Raw genomic sequence first — 15,800 nt, 5'->3', positions numbered from 1 at the left:
CCTGGAGGACATGCTCCTCGATCAATTAGTTTGTGGGGTCAAGGACCTCAGCCTACAGAGCGCCTTCTAGCAAAAAGACCTCAACCTCGCACAAGCGGTCGAGGAGGCCCTGGCAGCCGAGCTGGCAACGAACTCAGCCACCGAAATACAGGGCCCAAGCGCCAAGCTGGCATCGTTCCCAGTCCATTCCGAGGAGATGGTAGCAGTGGAAACCCTCAACGATGAAAAACGACGTCAACCGCCTCGCCTCGACAAACGGCCGCAGGTAGGGGCCAAACAAGAAAACACCGGTCCACCCAAGCACATCACACTGTGCCTAGCCTGTGGGGATCGCATCATAGGGCCACTTGCAAGTTTAAAGGAGCCACCTGTAACAACTGCCATAAAAGGGGCACATCGCGAGAGTCTGCCAAACCCCCAAAGCGCTGCACACAGACTCCCTCCCTCGCACTCGGGACCTCAGAGGCAAGTATTAAACTGTCACACGCACCGCCTTGCCAAGCGTACTTGCCACACTGTTAGTAAAATTTCTCTCCGTTTCCCTAGAAGGTAAACCGTGCCACATGGAGGTTGACACAGGGTCAGCGCTCTCAATAATTTCGTGGAACACCCTCAAGAGACTCCACCCCAGCCTATCTACCACCCGGCTTCAAAGATGCGAGTTCGGCCTGAAGGACTACCAGGGGAAGACCATTCCTGTGATCGGCAGAGGCAAGTTCTTTGTCAGTTTTAGAACTTTTAAAGGTCACCTACCTCTAGTGGTAGTTAACGGCAATTTACCCACCTTATTGGGGCTCGATTGGTTTCCCCACCTCGGCCTAGGGCTAACAGGAGTCCATGCTGTCTCAACCTTAGACACTGACTCCTTATTCGCTGATTTCGCAGATGTGTTCAGCGAGGAGCTGGGGTGTTATAACGGAACCCGCATCTCATTCACAGTTGACCCCAGGCAGTCCCAATCAGACTAAAACCGCGTGAGAGTTCCATTTGCTATTCGACCAAAACTAGACGCTGAATTGGATAAACTATTAAAACAAGGGGTCATTGAGCCAACAGATTTCGCCAAGTGGGAGACGCCCCATTGTCACACCCCTCAAAAAAGATGGTAGCCTGAGAATTTGCTCGGACTACAAGACAACAATCAATAAATATTTACAAGTTAGCGCCTATCCTGTGCCCGTCATTCAGCACTTATTGCACACATTCGAGCCGGGCAGTATTTTCGCTAAATTGGACATGTCTCAAGCGTATCAGCAGTTCCCTGTTGATAACCAAACAGCGGAACTTCAGACCATCGTCACTCACAGGGGTGCCTTCCGATGCAAGCGTCTCCAATTTGGCGTGAAGTGTTGCCCCAGGGATTTTTCAGTCCCTCATGGAGCGGATTTTACAGGGCCTCCCTGGTGTAGTACCCTACTTCGACGACATCTTGGTCTCGGCCAGGGACAGACCCCAACTCTTCCAGAGAGTGCGAGCAGTGTTAGAGAGGTTCAGACAGCATGGCCTCAAGTTAAAAAAAGAAAAATGCGCCATTGCCACTAGACAGGTGGACTTTCTGGGTTATAAAATTGACGCCTCTGGCATTCACCCCCTGGAGTCCAAGGTCAGGGCAATCCACGAGGCTCCCACTCCAACCTCCAAAACGGAGCTGCAAGCTTTCTTGGGGCTGCTGAACTTTTACGCATCCTTCTTGCCCCACAAAGCCTCAGTAGCTGAACCCCTTCACAGATTATTGGACAAACAGTCACCGTGGCACTGGGGCACAAAGAAGACCAGGCGTTTAACGCCGTCAAATCACTACTCACGTCAGAGGCGGTGCTTATCCAATTCGACCCTAACCTCCCTTTAGTACTGGCAGCAGACGCATCCCCTTTTGGAATTGGGGCGGTCCTTAGTCACAGACTTCCCAATGGCACCGAGGCTCCCATCGCCTTTTCTCAAGGACGCTCTCGGCCACGGAGCGCAATTACAGTCAGATCGACAAGGAAGCCCTAGCAGCTGTTGCGGCCGTGAAAAGTTTCACGAATTCCTTTTGGCCATTCTTTCGAACTGGTTACGGACCATAAGCCCCTCCTGGGCCTACTGGCGGGGACAAACAGACCCCTCAGGTCCTTTCCCCTAGAATGACAAGGTGGACACTATTCCTAGCGGCCTACTCCTACAAACTTATTCACCGCCCAGGCAAAACACTGTCCCATGCCGATGCTCTCAGTCGCTGCCCCTTACCCGCTCCAGCTGAAGACCCCGCTCCTGTCAACGCCATTTTCAAGATCACCCAGTTGGACCTGCCCATCACCGCCCTTGACATCGCCGCCAAAACCAAGGCAGACCAAGCGCTCGCCCAGGTGCTCGACTGGGTGAGGAGGGGTGGCCAGGTGGCATCGTTGATAACAAATTAACTCCATTTAAGACTCGCATGCAGGAGCTGTCAAGTTTGCAGGGTTGTCTACTATGGGGCACTTTCAGTGGTCATTCCGACCTCGCTGCGTACCCGAGTCCTGGAGCGTTGCACGAAGGACACCCTGGCACCGTGAGAATGAAAGCATTAGCACGCAGCTACGTATGGTGGCGGGTCTAGGCGAGGACATTGTCAATTGGGTAAGTTCCTGCAACATCTGTCAGGAATCCCGTCCTGCTCCCCCATTGCCACCCCTACCAGATGGGAGGCGCCAGCGCCCTTGGTCTAGAATCCATATCGATCTGGCGGCCCCTTGCATGGGAAGATGTTCCTAGTGGTCGTGGACGCTTATTCCAAATGGATTGATGTAGCACAGCTATCCACGACCACCACACTAGCAATCACCAATGTGTTAACGCGCCTGTTCGTTACGCACGGGCTACCCGACTCCATTGTCTCCGATAATGGCCCACAGTTCGCATCTATAGAGTTCAGCCGTTTTGCTGCCAACCTGGGCATCCGCCACATTTTCACAGCCCCATTTCACCCTGCCAGTAATGGGTTGGCGGAAAGAGCCATCAGGTCCACCAAAGAAGCCCTCGCCAGGTTCAGCAGGGATGACTGGCACCACAAACTCTCACGGTTCCTGATGAGCCAGCACTCAACCCCCTGTTCAGTCACCAATAAGTCCCCAGCGGAGCTCCTGATGGGCCGGCGCCTGAGGACTGTATTGGACAGACTTCACCCACATTACTACCTGACTCTCCCTTGCTTCCACTTCGGGGTTAGACATTTTATGTTACAGGAGCCTGTATTCGCGAGGAATTTCGCAGGGGACCCACTATGGATGCCAGGCGTAGTCATCGCCATCACCGGCCAAGATCGTATAGGGTCAGGCTGGAGGATGGTCGCGTCTGGAGGAGGCACATAGACCAACTGCGGAGCGCCACAGCACCCTTGCCAGCAGAAATCCAGAATCACCAGACAAGGGGAACCGCCTCATCCGCCTCTCAGCCTCATCGCACCCAACGTCCAGTCCACCAACAGCCGTTCCGGTCAGCCGAACTCGGACAACGGCACCCGAGAGTTGACCAGCCTGATCCAGCCCACGGAACTCGCCCCAGTATCCAACCCTGTGAGTCCCGAGGATGTCCAATCCGATGAGCGCGTTGGCGACACACTGCCCACTCAACCGTCACAGACTGATTCTGAACAGACAGTCAATGCTCCCGAGCTGTGCCGTTCCGGGCGCCAACACAAACCCCCCGACTACCTCAAGGACTATGTATGTTCGCATCTGGGGGAAGGGTGTTATGTCCTGAGGACTCTAGAGTTCTCACTCAGGTCCACTCACTTTGTGTGGGCGTTATTACCCTTTTCCTCATTGGTTGATTCCCCCAGCAGCCAGCTATAAAAGCAGGCTGCGGGGTCCAACCAGTTGCTGATTGCTGCGAGCCAGTTCCAGGCGTGACAAGCACGGTCAGCCCTTTATTGTTATAATAAAGTATTGTTGCACTCATGCTCTGGTTCAGCCTCTCATTGCTCAAACTTAACACTCATGTTGTTCGCAATGCAACTGACACAAGCATTGTGTTCCTGCAGGCCCTGTGGGCAGCACAGTCTTGTGTTCCCGCACAGCCTGGATTAATTGCTTTGTGGGGTGCTTTGTGGGTGACATTTCTCTGCGGACCACCAAAATTTTCTCATGGACCACCAGTGGTCCCTGGCCCATTGGATGGCATCCACTGCTCTATAGGATATTTTAAAGAGAGATATTCCAATTACATTACCAATATTATTATTGTGCAAAACAAATTAGTGCCTGCATGGAAATATTTTTTTTCTTGAAAAGGATCTCATTGTTCAAGGCCTTGATAATAATTCAACTGCCACATATTGTAAAGTAATTCTTAATTTATGACCACAACTAGGCCCAAAATTTCTACTGCTAAACAAGGTGGTTGTTAGTGACTTACACCCAATTTTATCACCATTTTGACATGGTTGTTAAGTAAAACATTGCAATTGTTGAATGAACCACATGGTTATTGAAAAAATCCTGCATTGACTTGATTGTTGAAAGCTGGCTGGGAAGGAACAAATAGTGATCATGTGACCTATTCAAATTATGGATGCTAACAAAACAAATGTAATTAAGTTACAAATAAAATAACCCTCAAAAACTCCAACAATATTCACTGAACATCCATTGATTTCCCCTATAATTACCTAGGGAGTCTTAGTTATGTGGCTTCTTCTCAAATCCTTGGGGATCTCCAAGGGATAAGCCCAAAATAACAGGTCAAGATTAAAAGGTGCTATCAATTGTGGGACTTGAGCTAAAAATGTAATGATCAGCTCTTTGAGAAAGGATAGATATATAGAAGCTCTTCTAATTAATGAGTGGGATTACTTTTTGTAATGTTTTATTGCTGCAGACAGAAAGTTGTTCATGGTGACATAGGTATTCTCGAAGAAGATGCTGTTTTTTATTGCACTGTCACTACCAGGGCTTACATCAGAGGTGGTATTCAGCAAGTTCTGACCAGTTCTGGAGAACTGGTAGCAGAAATTTTGAGTAGTTTGGAGAACCGGCAAATACCACCTCTGACTAGAGATTTTATAGTATCCTTCCCCTACCACTCCCACCAAGCCACATCCACAAAACCAGTAGTTTAAAAAATTTGAATCCCACCACTGGCTTACATGCATCTCAGATGAATGCATGTGCTGTGGGGAAATCTCCCCTTATGAAGCATTTTTTGTCAGGTGATTTCATAATGGCTGGGATACTATCTCAGTTCTACATGATATCTGATCCAGTACTTTTCACAAGACATCCATCTGAAGAACTAGTTAATCAGCTCATGTAAAGGCTTTCTCTTCTTAACTGTAGCGTATCTCAGACCAGTTATCTTTCTATAATAGGATGCTTGGATTGAGTTAATTAGTATTATTACTTGCCTCAGAAATTTATTTCTCCTGTTTCTGGCTGGTTAGTTCCTTCATTTTAACATAAATTGCTACCTTAATAAATATCTAGTCTCACACACACACTTACAGTGTGACCTATCTTAATTCAGTTATTTATTAAAATTTCATATTAAGCTTTTCTCATTTAATTACTTTGAAGCAAATAGTCAAAACTTTATGGTGGAATCACTTTTGTTGTCAATTAAATGGCATCATTTTATGATGGTTCCTCTGAATATTAGGGGAAATTGTGTTATATAGCACTTTGAACTTGATTTCTAAACAGGTATTTCAGTAAGACTGGAACAAATATCTAGCCTCTGTCTGCCCTAATGAAAAAGCATCATTTTACTTAGGATAAAGGAGCACTCTAAGTCTATTATGAGCAAAGAAAAAAGATTTATATACAACATTTGTCCTCAAGCATGGTTGTTTGAACAAGTATTTCATATACCCACAAACCCCCTGAAGAAAATAGAAAAGGATGATGCTAATATATATCTGATTATATATATATATTTTACCATAATAAGCTAATATATAAAGTTAGAAGTATGTCTAAGAATTACATGTAGATGATAATATGATTAATAACATCACTTCAAACAATTCATCTGTTTTCTAGTGGAAATTGTTTATAATGAATGAAAGAGCCATAACAGTCAGCCTTCATCCGCTAAAAAATATACTTTTATGTTTTTCCAAAGAGAGCTTTCCCCTTCATCAAAAATTATGTTTATAACACTCTGAAATATTTTTGCAGAATATTTGAATTATTATTCAAGTATTTCATTAGATTTCCTACCGTTATATTAGAACATTGCTCAATTTCTGAGTGCTTAGCCATTTACATGATTAATTTAGTTCTATAGTGTTTAGTTAAAATATTTAAAAATATTTAAAAAGTATATGTAATGTTACATTCTTTGAGAAATGAAATATGCTTTGGAATATATTTCTTATTGCAGATTTTTCCTACAGAACTATCAGCATATTCTGGCATTGGCTTTTGCTGTGAAAGAGATCAATGAAAACAACCACATTTTACCCAATGTGACTTTGGGTATGCACATCGCTAATAGTTATTTCATGGCGAGATGGACATACTTGGCTTCAATAGAGCTTCTCTCAACACGGGGCAAATTTGTCTCCAATTATAAGTGTGATGCCAAGGATAGGGCAATCTCTGTTATTGCAGGACCCAACTCTCACATCTATCCCTTCATAGCAAATGTCTTGAATGTCTACAAAATGCCCTAGGTAAGATTTGCCATTGAATGAAATGTAATAGCCTGTCAAAAGAGCCTTGAGAGGCACATTCTAAACAATCATCTGATCAAAAGCATCTGAGCCCGCACCAAAAAATAAATTTGAGAAAGCAACTTGTTCTTCCGAATGTAAAAGTAGAGGAGGGAGTAATTCTTGCAAGATTAGAAAACCAAAATCACAAATACTAAACATTCTTTTATTATAAGGTTACAGTTCCAGAAGCCCACAAGTTTGAAAACAATTCTCCTCCTCCTGCTACATTTACAAAGCTGTGTTTACAAAGCAAAATGATAATAATATAATGATGATGATATGCATTTTATATTACATTTGATTATTTGGAAATAAATAATTGGCAATTCAAACAGAAATGAAAAAAATATGGTGGGCAAATAGATATTGTACTTGATTAATTTCTCAGTCTTAATCCAAACCTATTAATAATTTATGGTTCTTTGACTGACTTATAAATACATTTTGCTGAAGTATATTTGCCAGTAGCGTTCAAGTGGTGCTCTAGTTGTTTTGGGATTGCACCCAATACATTTTATGAATATATTTTCTTACCATGTTTTAATATTAATAATATGAAGGATTCATGATTTTAAAAATTTAGTATATTATTATTTGGGAATAGTTATTTTTCTCTTTAAATTCATTTCCTGAATTAATGCATTTCTGGGGTCTCAAGCTTTGTTCTTATACTACAATAGCAAACTGCTGAATGAATATTCTGCATATCAGTTGTTTCAGAACATGATTAGATCTTGGTTATTACACAGTTGAACATTGGGCGCTATCTAACAAAATGAAATTCAATGATGAAAAAAGTAAGGTTCTACATTTTAGGCCAGAAAAATCAAATGCACAGGTACAGTATATGTGGTACCTTGCTCAATAGTAGTGTGAGAGGGATCTCGGAATCCTTGTGGAAAACTGTTTGAATATGAGCCAGTAGTGTTCAGCATCTGCCAAAAAGCCAACACAGTTCTGGGCTGCATAAACAGAGGGATAGAATCAAGATCACATGTGAAGTGTTTATACCATTTTATAATGCCTTGGTAAGGCCAAACTTACTGCATTCAGTTTTGGACGCCATGATGTAAAAAAGATGTTGAGACTCTAGAAAGAGAGTGCAGAAAAGATCAACAAAGATGATTAAGGGACTGGAGGCTAAAACATATGAAGAACAGTTGCAGGACCTGGGTATGTCTAGTCTAATGAAAAGAAAGACTAGGGGAGATATTTTATTTATTTATTTTATTTTGTCAAGCGATTATAAGATAACAGGTGTAAGTACAAACATAGTTATGAAAACATGAAATGGATACATATAAGAAAAATAAAAAGAAACAATAGGACATGGACGGTAGGCACATTGGTGCGATTATGCATGCCCTCTTAGGAAAGGGGTGAGGTCAATAGCAGACAGTCTAAGGTTAAGGTTTTTGGGGTTTGGGGAAGAAACCACAGAGTCAGATAGAGTATTCCAGACATTGATCACTCTGTTGCTGAAGTCATATTTCCTGCAATCAAGTTTGGTGCAGTTTACCTTGAGTTTGTATCTATTGTGTGCTCTTGTATTATTATGGTTGAAGTTGAAGTATTCATTGACAGGTAGGACATTGCAATATATAATTTTATGTACTATACTTAGATTGGACCGAAGGCGGCATAGTTCTAGGTTTTCTAGGTCTAGGATTTCATGTCTGGTGGCATAAGGTATTCTGCAACGAGTAGAAGTGTGGGGAACTCTTCTTGTGAAATATTTCTGGACTTTCTCAACTGTATTAATATCAGATATGTAAAACAGGTTCCAGACTGATGAGCTGTATTCAAGTATTGGTCTAGCAAATGTTTTGTATGCTCTAGTTAGTAGTGTGATGTTACCAGAGAAAAAGCCACAAAGGATTAGGTTAACAACTCTTAATGCCTTTTTGGCTATGTAGTTACAGTGGATTCTAGCTCTTAGATCATTAGAGATGAGTACTCCAAGGTCCTTGACAGAGTTTGGATCATCAAAAAGGTCTTGACTATTCAGCTTGTATTTTTTTTTCTGATTTTTTTTGCCAATATGTAAGACAGAACATTTATTTGAGATTTGAAGTTGCTATTTGATTGTGTAGTCTAAGAATTATATGTATATGATAATATGATTATTAAAGTCCCTTCAAGCAATGTATCTGTTTTCTAGTGGAAATTGTTTATAATTAATGAAAGAGCCATAAAAGGCTTCACCCAGTCAAAAAAATATATAGTTTAATGTTTTTTCAAAGAGCTCTTTCCCCTTCATCAAAAATTATGTTTATAACACTCTGAAATATTTTTGCGGACTATTTGAATTATTATTCAAGTATTTCATTAGATTTCATACCGTTATATTAGAACATTGTACATTTTTTGAGTGCTTAGGCATTTACATGATTAATTTAGTTCTGTAGTGTTTAGCTGAAATATTTATAAAGTATACGTTATGTCACATCCTTTGAGAAATGAAATATGCTTTGGAATATATTTCTTATTGCAGATTTTTCCTACAGAACTATCAGCATATTTTGGCATTGGCTTTTGCTGTGAAAGAGATCAATGAAAACAACCACATTTTACCCAATGTGATTCTCGGTATGCACATCTCTAATAGTTATTTCATGGCGAGATAGACGTACTTGGCTTCAATAGAACTTCTCTCAAAACAGGACAAATTCATCCCCGATTATAAGTGTGATGCAAAGGATAGGACAATATCTGTTATTGCAGGACCCAACTCTCACATCTATCCTTACATGGCAAATGTCTTGAATGTCTACAAGATGCCCCAGGTAAGATTTACCTTTGAATGAAATGTAATAGTCTGTCAGAAGAGCCTTGAAAGGCACAGTCTAGACAATGATCTGATCAAAAGCATCTGGGCCCAAACCAGAAAATCAATTTGAGAAAGCAACTCAGAAAGAACTCTTCCTTGTTCTTTTGAATGTAAAGGGAGAGGAGGAGGGAATTCTTGCAAGATTGAAAACCAAAATCACAAATACTAAACATTCTTTACGGTACCAGAAGCCCACAAGTTTGAAAACAATTCTCCCCCTTCTGCTACATTTACAAAGTTGTATTTACAAAGCAAAATGAAAATAATAATAATAATAATAATAATAATAATAATAATAATAATAATAATAAGATGATGATGATGATGATGATGATGATGATGATGATGATGATGATGATGATGATATACATTTTATATTACATTTTATTATTTGGAAATAAATAATTGGAAATTCAAACAGAAATGAAAAAAATACGGTGGGCAAATAGATATTGTACTTGATTAATTTCTCAGTCTTAATCCAAACCTATTAATAATTTATGATTCTTTGACTCACTTATAAATACACTTTGCTGAAGTACATTTGCCAGTGGTATTCAAGTGGTATTTAGTATTGAGTATTTTAGCATTTATTTGATTTGTCAATTGCTTACAAGATACAAGTATAAGAATAAATATAGTTTTGAATACATGAGATAGATATTTATAAGAAAAATAAAATACAATAGGACAGGAATGGTAGGCACGATTGGTGCACTTATGCACACCTCCTAAAGGCCTCTTAGGAAGTGGGTGAGTCTAAGTAGACAGTCTAAGGTTAAAGTTTTTGGGGTTTGGGGAAGAAACTACAGAGTCAGATAGAGTATTCCAAACATTGATCACTCTGTTGCTGAAGTCGTATTTTCTGCAGTCAAGTTTGGTGAGGTTAACCTTGAGTTTGTATCTATTGTGTGCTCTTGTATTGTTATGGTTGAAGCTGAAGTATTCATTTGCAAGTAGGAGATTGCAATGTATGATTTTATATACTATACTTAGATTGGACCAAAGATGGCGTAGTTCTAGGTTTTCTAGGTCTAGAATTTCAAGTCTGGTGGCATAAGGTATTGTGCAATGAGTAGAGGAGTGGAGAACTCTTCTTGTGAAATATTTCTGGACATTTTCAATTGTGTTAATATCAGATACACGATATGGGTTCCAGTCTGATGATCTGTATTCAAGTATAGGTCTAACAAATGTTTTGTATGCTCTAGTTAGTAGTGAGATATTACCAGAGAAGAAGCTATGTAGGATTTAATTAACAACTCTTAATGCCTTTTTGACTATGTAGTTACAGTGGGCTCTAGCACTTAGATCATTTGAGATGAGCACTCCAAGGTCCTTGACAAAGTTTGAATCTTTAACAAGGTCTTGACTATTTAGCTTGTATTTTATTTTCTGATTTTTTTTTCTGCCAATATGTAAGACAGAGCGTTTATTTGTTGAGATTTGAAGTTGCCATTTGATTGACCATTCTGACACATAGTAAAGGTCTTTTGGGGGGATAGTAGTATTGTCTGTGGTGTTGAATAGCTTTACATCATCAGTGAAGAGAACGCAGTTGCTCTTAATATAATCACAGAGGTCTTTTATGTAGAGTATGAAGAGAGTTGATCCTAAAACACTGTCTTGGGGGACACCACTGTTGACAGGTACAGAATTTGATAGGATGTTCCCAATTTTGACCATTTGTTGTCTGTTTGACAGGAATGCTTCTATCCAGTTATGTAGGTGTCCAGAGATACTATAAGTTTTAGTTTTAGTAGTAGTTTGTATGTACCACTGAATCAAAGGCTTTACAAAACTCTATGTAGATTGTGTCTATTGCTTTGCCCTGATTGAGTTGTGTAGTTGTTATGCCCCTGGTGGAGACTGACTCTGAGGAAGAAGAGGAACAGCCAACAGAGAGTGGGAGTGTGGCTCCAGAGGTGGTGGAGGAGGCTGGGGAAGGGCAGAGGCCAGCTGAGCAATCAGAGGAGGATCCAGACCCATCCCCTATCCATCCTAAGTCACGCAGGGAGAAGAGAATCAGGAAGAAGCAAGGTCTACTCAGGAGGAGATTACCATGATCCTCCTCATGGCTTGCAGCTGGGGGCTATGTATATAAGTTTGTAACTGAGTAGTCAGAATTGCTGGAGTCAAAGTTTAGTGTTTACTTTGAAAGAGGTTTATTTTTGCTGGTGTTCTTCCCATGGACTCTCCTCACTTATCTTCCTAGAATGTATGATTAATTATCTTGGCTTGCTTTGGAACTCTTGCCAATGTGGTTTGTTTTGGTTTTCTTTTTGCCTCATTATTTACTTTTGTGACTTTAAACTGTGCCTAATAAAACAGTGAAGTTAAGTTGAAGGCATTACTGGACTTTAATGTATGTTTTGGGTTTGGGGTTATTTTGAGAGACTACGGGTCATCACAGTACTCCATATGTTTTTGCAGTGTAAGAGTTGCAGATTACAGGATAGTTTATTTCTGAAACCAAATTGTTTATTAGACGGTTGTTTGTCTCTAAGTAGAGGATAATGGATTGGTTAATAATTGATTCCATGACTTTACAGATGATGCAGCATAAAGAGATTGGTCTGTAATTTTCAACTAGGCTGGGGTCTCCCTTTATGAAGATGGAGATGACCGTGGCTTGAGACCTTAGTTGTTACTCTAGCTGTTTTGGGATTGTACCCAACACATTTTATGAATCCATTTTCTTACCATGTTTTAATATTAACAACATTAAGGATTCATAATTTTAAAAATTCAATATATTATTATTTTAGAATAGTTATTTTTCTCTTTAAATTCATTTCCTGAATTAATGCATATCTGAGGTCTCAGGCTTTGTACTTATATTAAAATAGCAAATAATTGAATGAATATTCTGCATATCAGTTGTTTCAGAACATGATTAGATCTTGGTTATTACACAGTTGAACATTGGGCACTATCTAACAAAATGAAATTCAATGATGAAAAAAGTAAGGTTCTACATTTTAGGCCAGAAAAATCAAATGCACAGGTACAGTATATGTGGTACCTTGCTCAATAGTAGTGTGAGAGGGATCTCGGAGTCCTTGTGGAGAACTGTTTGAATATGAGCCAGCAGTGTGCAGCATCTGCCAAAAAGCCAACACAGTTGTAGGCTACATAAACAGACAGATAGAATCAAGATCACATGTGAAGTGTTTATGCCATTTTATAATGCCTTGGTAAGGCTAAACTTACTGCATTCAGCTTTGGTCACCACGATGTAAAAAAGATATTGAGACTCTAGAAAGAGGGTGCAGAGAAGAGCAACAAAGATGATTAGGGGGCTGAAGGCTAAAACATATGAAGAATGGTTGCGGGACTTGGGTATGCCTAGTCTAATGAAAAGAAGGACTAGGGAAGACATGCCAACAGTGTTCCAATATCTCAGGAGCTGCCAAAAAGAGGGAGTCAAGCTATTCTCCAAAACACCCGAGGGCAGGACAAGAAGCAATGGTTGGAAAATAGTCAAGGAGAGAAGCAACTTAGAACTAAGGAGAAATTTCCTGACAGAGCAATTAGTCAGTTGAACAACTTGCCTCCAGAATTTGTGAATGTTCCAACACTGGATGTTTTTAAAAAAATATGTCAGATAACCATTTGTCTGAAATGGTGTAGGGTTTCCTGCCTAGGTAGGGGGTTTGACTAGATGACCTCCAAAGTCCCTTCCAACTCTGTTATTCTATTCTAAAACCCTAAATTAAGAGCAGATTTTTTTTAAAAAAATAATGAATGTTTCATTTTGGAAAACTATACTTCTTTTTCTTTTCTACCTTCAGCTGAGATATGGGTCTTCTCCAATTATAGATAGCAAGATACAGACTGGTTTTTTTCATCGTTTTTTCCCAAATGGTGATCAACAAATTAAGGGTATTCTCCAGTTGATGCTGCATTTTAAATAGACATGGATTGGACTGATTTCCCAACCTGATGTGATTTGAGAGAGTTTTGCTGTCCTTTGTATGCTGTTCCTTTGTATTCCCAGAAAGGTGTTTGCTTTGACTTCATAGAAGAGATGGTCAAGAAAATCTTTTCTAATGATGGTTTGAGTGTCCTTACAGGTTTTCATAAAACACAATTATCATGCAGAGCACTGTCAATGTTGTTATACTATATTGTGAAAACCAGAACACATCTTTTTTAGAATGTTGCCTTATGTTGAAATACTTGTAGAGTCATCCATTGAGGGAAAAGATAAAGTTTGGATAATGCCAGCCCATATGGAGTTTACCTCAGTTGCACTTCAAAGAACAATGGTTATGCATGCCTTCAATGGTGTTATATCTTTCAGAGTTTCTTCCAAGGAGATCTCTGGATTCAATCAGATGAGAAACCCAACTTCAGAAGCAGAAGACTATTTAATGAGAGTATTCTGGGAACAGGCTTTTGAATGTTCTTTCCCTAAAGATAAGTTAGATGAAGATAAAATAGTGTGCACAGGAAAAGAGAAGCTGAAGAAACTGCCTAAGTTTGTGTTTGATACCACCATGAGTGGGGAGAGTTACAGCATCTATAATGCAATTTATGGTGTGGCACATGCCTTACAAGCCATGCTTTCCTTGCAGTCCAAATACAAAACAAGGATAGAAATTGGGAAAGAAATATTGTTGGCTCAAAAAGCATGGCAGGTAATAAAAGAATAAATGAATATTTCCTATTGCTGTTCTATCTAATGCAATAAGTTTTCCGACAAAGGTTATGGCTAATGAGAATGCTGGAGTGATGTTTTTTAAGTCCCATTATCAACTGAGTCACCTTCCCAAATGAGACATTTGTTAAAGTCAAAGTTGGAAAGATTGTCCCAAAAGCTTCTCCAGACAAACTCCAGATAAATGTACCATTTCTGCAAAAGACATCATCTGCCCCACCATGTTTAACTAGGTATAGCCTGCTCAGATTTCAAACTGTGTGTCCTTCCCCATCCCTTCTTGCTTCCAGAATTATTGATTTGAATGGATCCAATCCTTTAAGTTGTTAAGTTGAAAACTGCAAAAATGAAGGAATAGAGCTAGTCCTTGAATTACGACCACAAGTGAGCTCAAAAAATTGTGTTGCTAAGTGAGACACTTACTGCGTTTTGCTCAATTTTATGACTTTTCTTGGTATAGTTGTTAACTGAATCACTGTCATTTTTAAGTTAGTAACATACTTGTCAAATTATTTGGCTTCTTTTCGACTTTGCTTGTTTGCTCATCCAAAAGATGATCACAAGGTCCCAGGGCATAATATATACGAGCCACTTGCCAAGCATATTAATTTTGATCAGCTGATCTTGTGGATAGTTCAATGGTCACAAGTGTGAAAAACAGTCATAAGTCACTTTTTTCAGTGCTTTTGTAACTTTGGAGGTACTTGAAGTTTATCTGAAATGACCAGGAAACAAAATACAAAAATATGTGTATACTAAGGCTTAAAATAATGTCCTGATATCTCCTTGTCAAATCTCTTTGCTTTTAGCAGAACTTAATCCAATACCTAGAATATTTCTTTGTAGGTTGCCTAATTATAATAGATCTAGGTCTAGATCATCTAGATTTAGATATGCACTAAAGTAACTAAAGCTGTATATGACACAAGTTGTAACATTTTAATATTGATGGTGTGAAAAGTTCAATGCTACTGTATGTGCTGGGAGATTTCCCTAACAAGGATATATTTTGGAAAACCCATGGTTTGTTTCTGGTAGTGACTCTGAATATTATATCAAGTGATTTTTGGTGTTGTGAGTTGTATAAATAAATACACATTTACCAATACACATATACACAATGCAGACAGAAAGAGAAACAGAGAGAGACAGAGAGACAGAGAGACTGAAACAGATATATCATTTATCTTTCCATAAGAAAAGGTGAACTGTAAAATATATATTTACTTACCTTATCTACTGATCCCCAATTTCCCTGAGACAAAAGAATTATCTCCCACTTTACTGCAGTCTTAGTATTGAAAGGCCTATGTCAACTTGAACATTCCCCAAGAAGACGGTTTGAATGCAATCAATTTAGGGATGACACTACAGGAAGACATAATCTGAATACCAAGAACAGTATGATGGATAGATGGGTGGATAGTCTTTTTTTTATAATGAATCTACTTAGTGCAGCTTTGGATCCTTGAATGTTTGCTTGGCCCAACTTCTAATTATAGAATTGTTGAGACAGACCTGAGGTCTTACAAGTAACTATCATCGCCATAAGCATTGAACATCCATTTTTAAAAAGGATTACACCAACACAGAAATACACATGCAGATAATTGTCTGCTTGTACATATGTACAG

The 15,800-nt window shown here is 39.8% G+C and overlaps 1 pseudogene; it reads left to right on the top strand.

The window, feature by feature from the left end:
• Positions 1 to 221: 221 nt before the first annotated feature.
• On the top strand, positions 222 to 14,161 carry LOC113449909 (vomeronasal type-2 receptor 26-like; annotated as a pseudogene).
• The last annotated feature ends 1,639 nt before the right edge of the window (positions 14,162 to 15,800 follow it).

Source organism: Pseudonaja textilis, chromosome Z (assembly GCF_049901715.1).
Source record: "Pseudonaja textilis isolate UNSWEBS1 chromosome Z, rPseTex1.2, whole genome shotgun sequence".
NCBI lineage: Eukaryota > Metazoa > Chordata > Lepidosauria > Squamata > Elapidae > Pseudonaja > Pseudonaja textilis.
The sequence above is the reverse complement of the archived record's forward strand: the minus strand, read 5'-3'. Positions and strand labels throughout refer to the sequence as shown.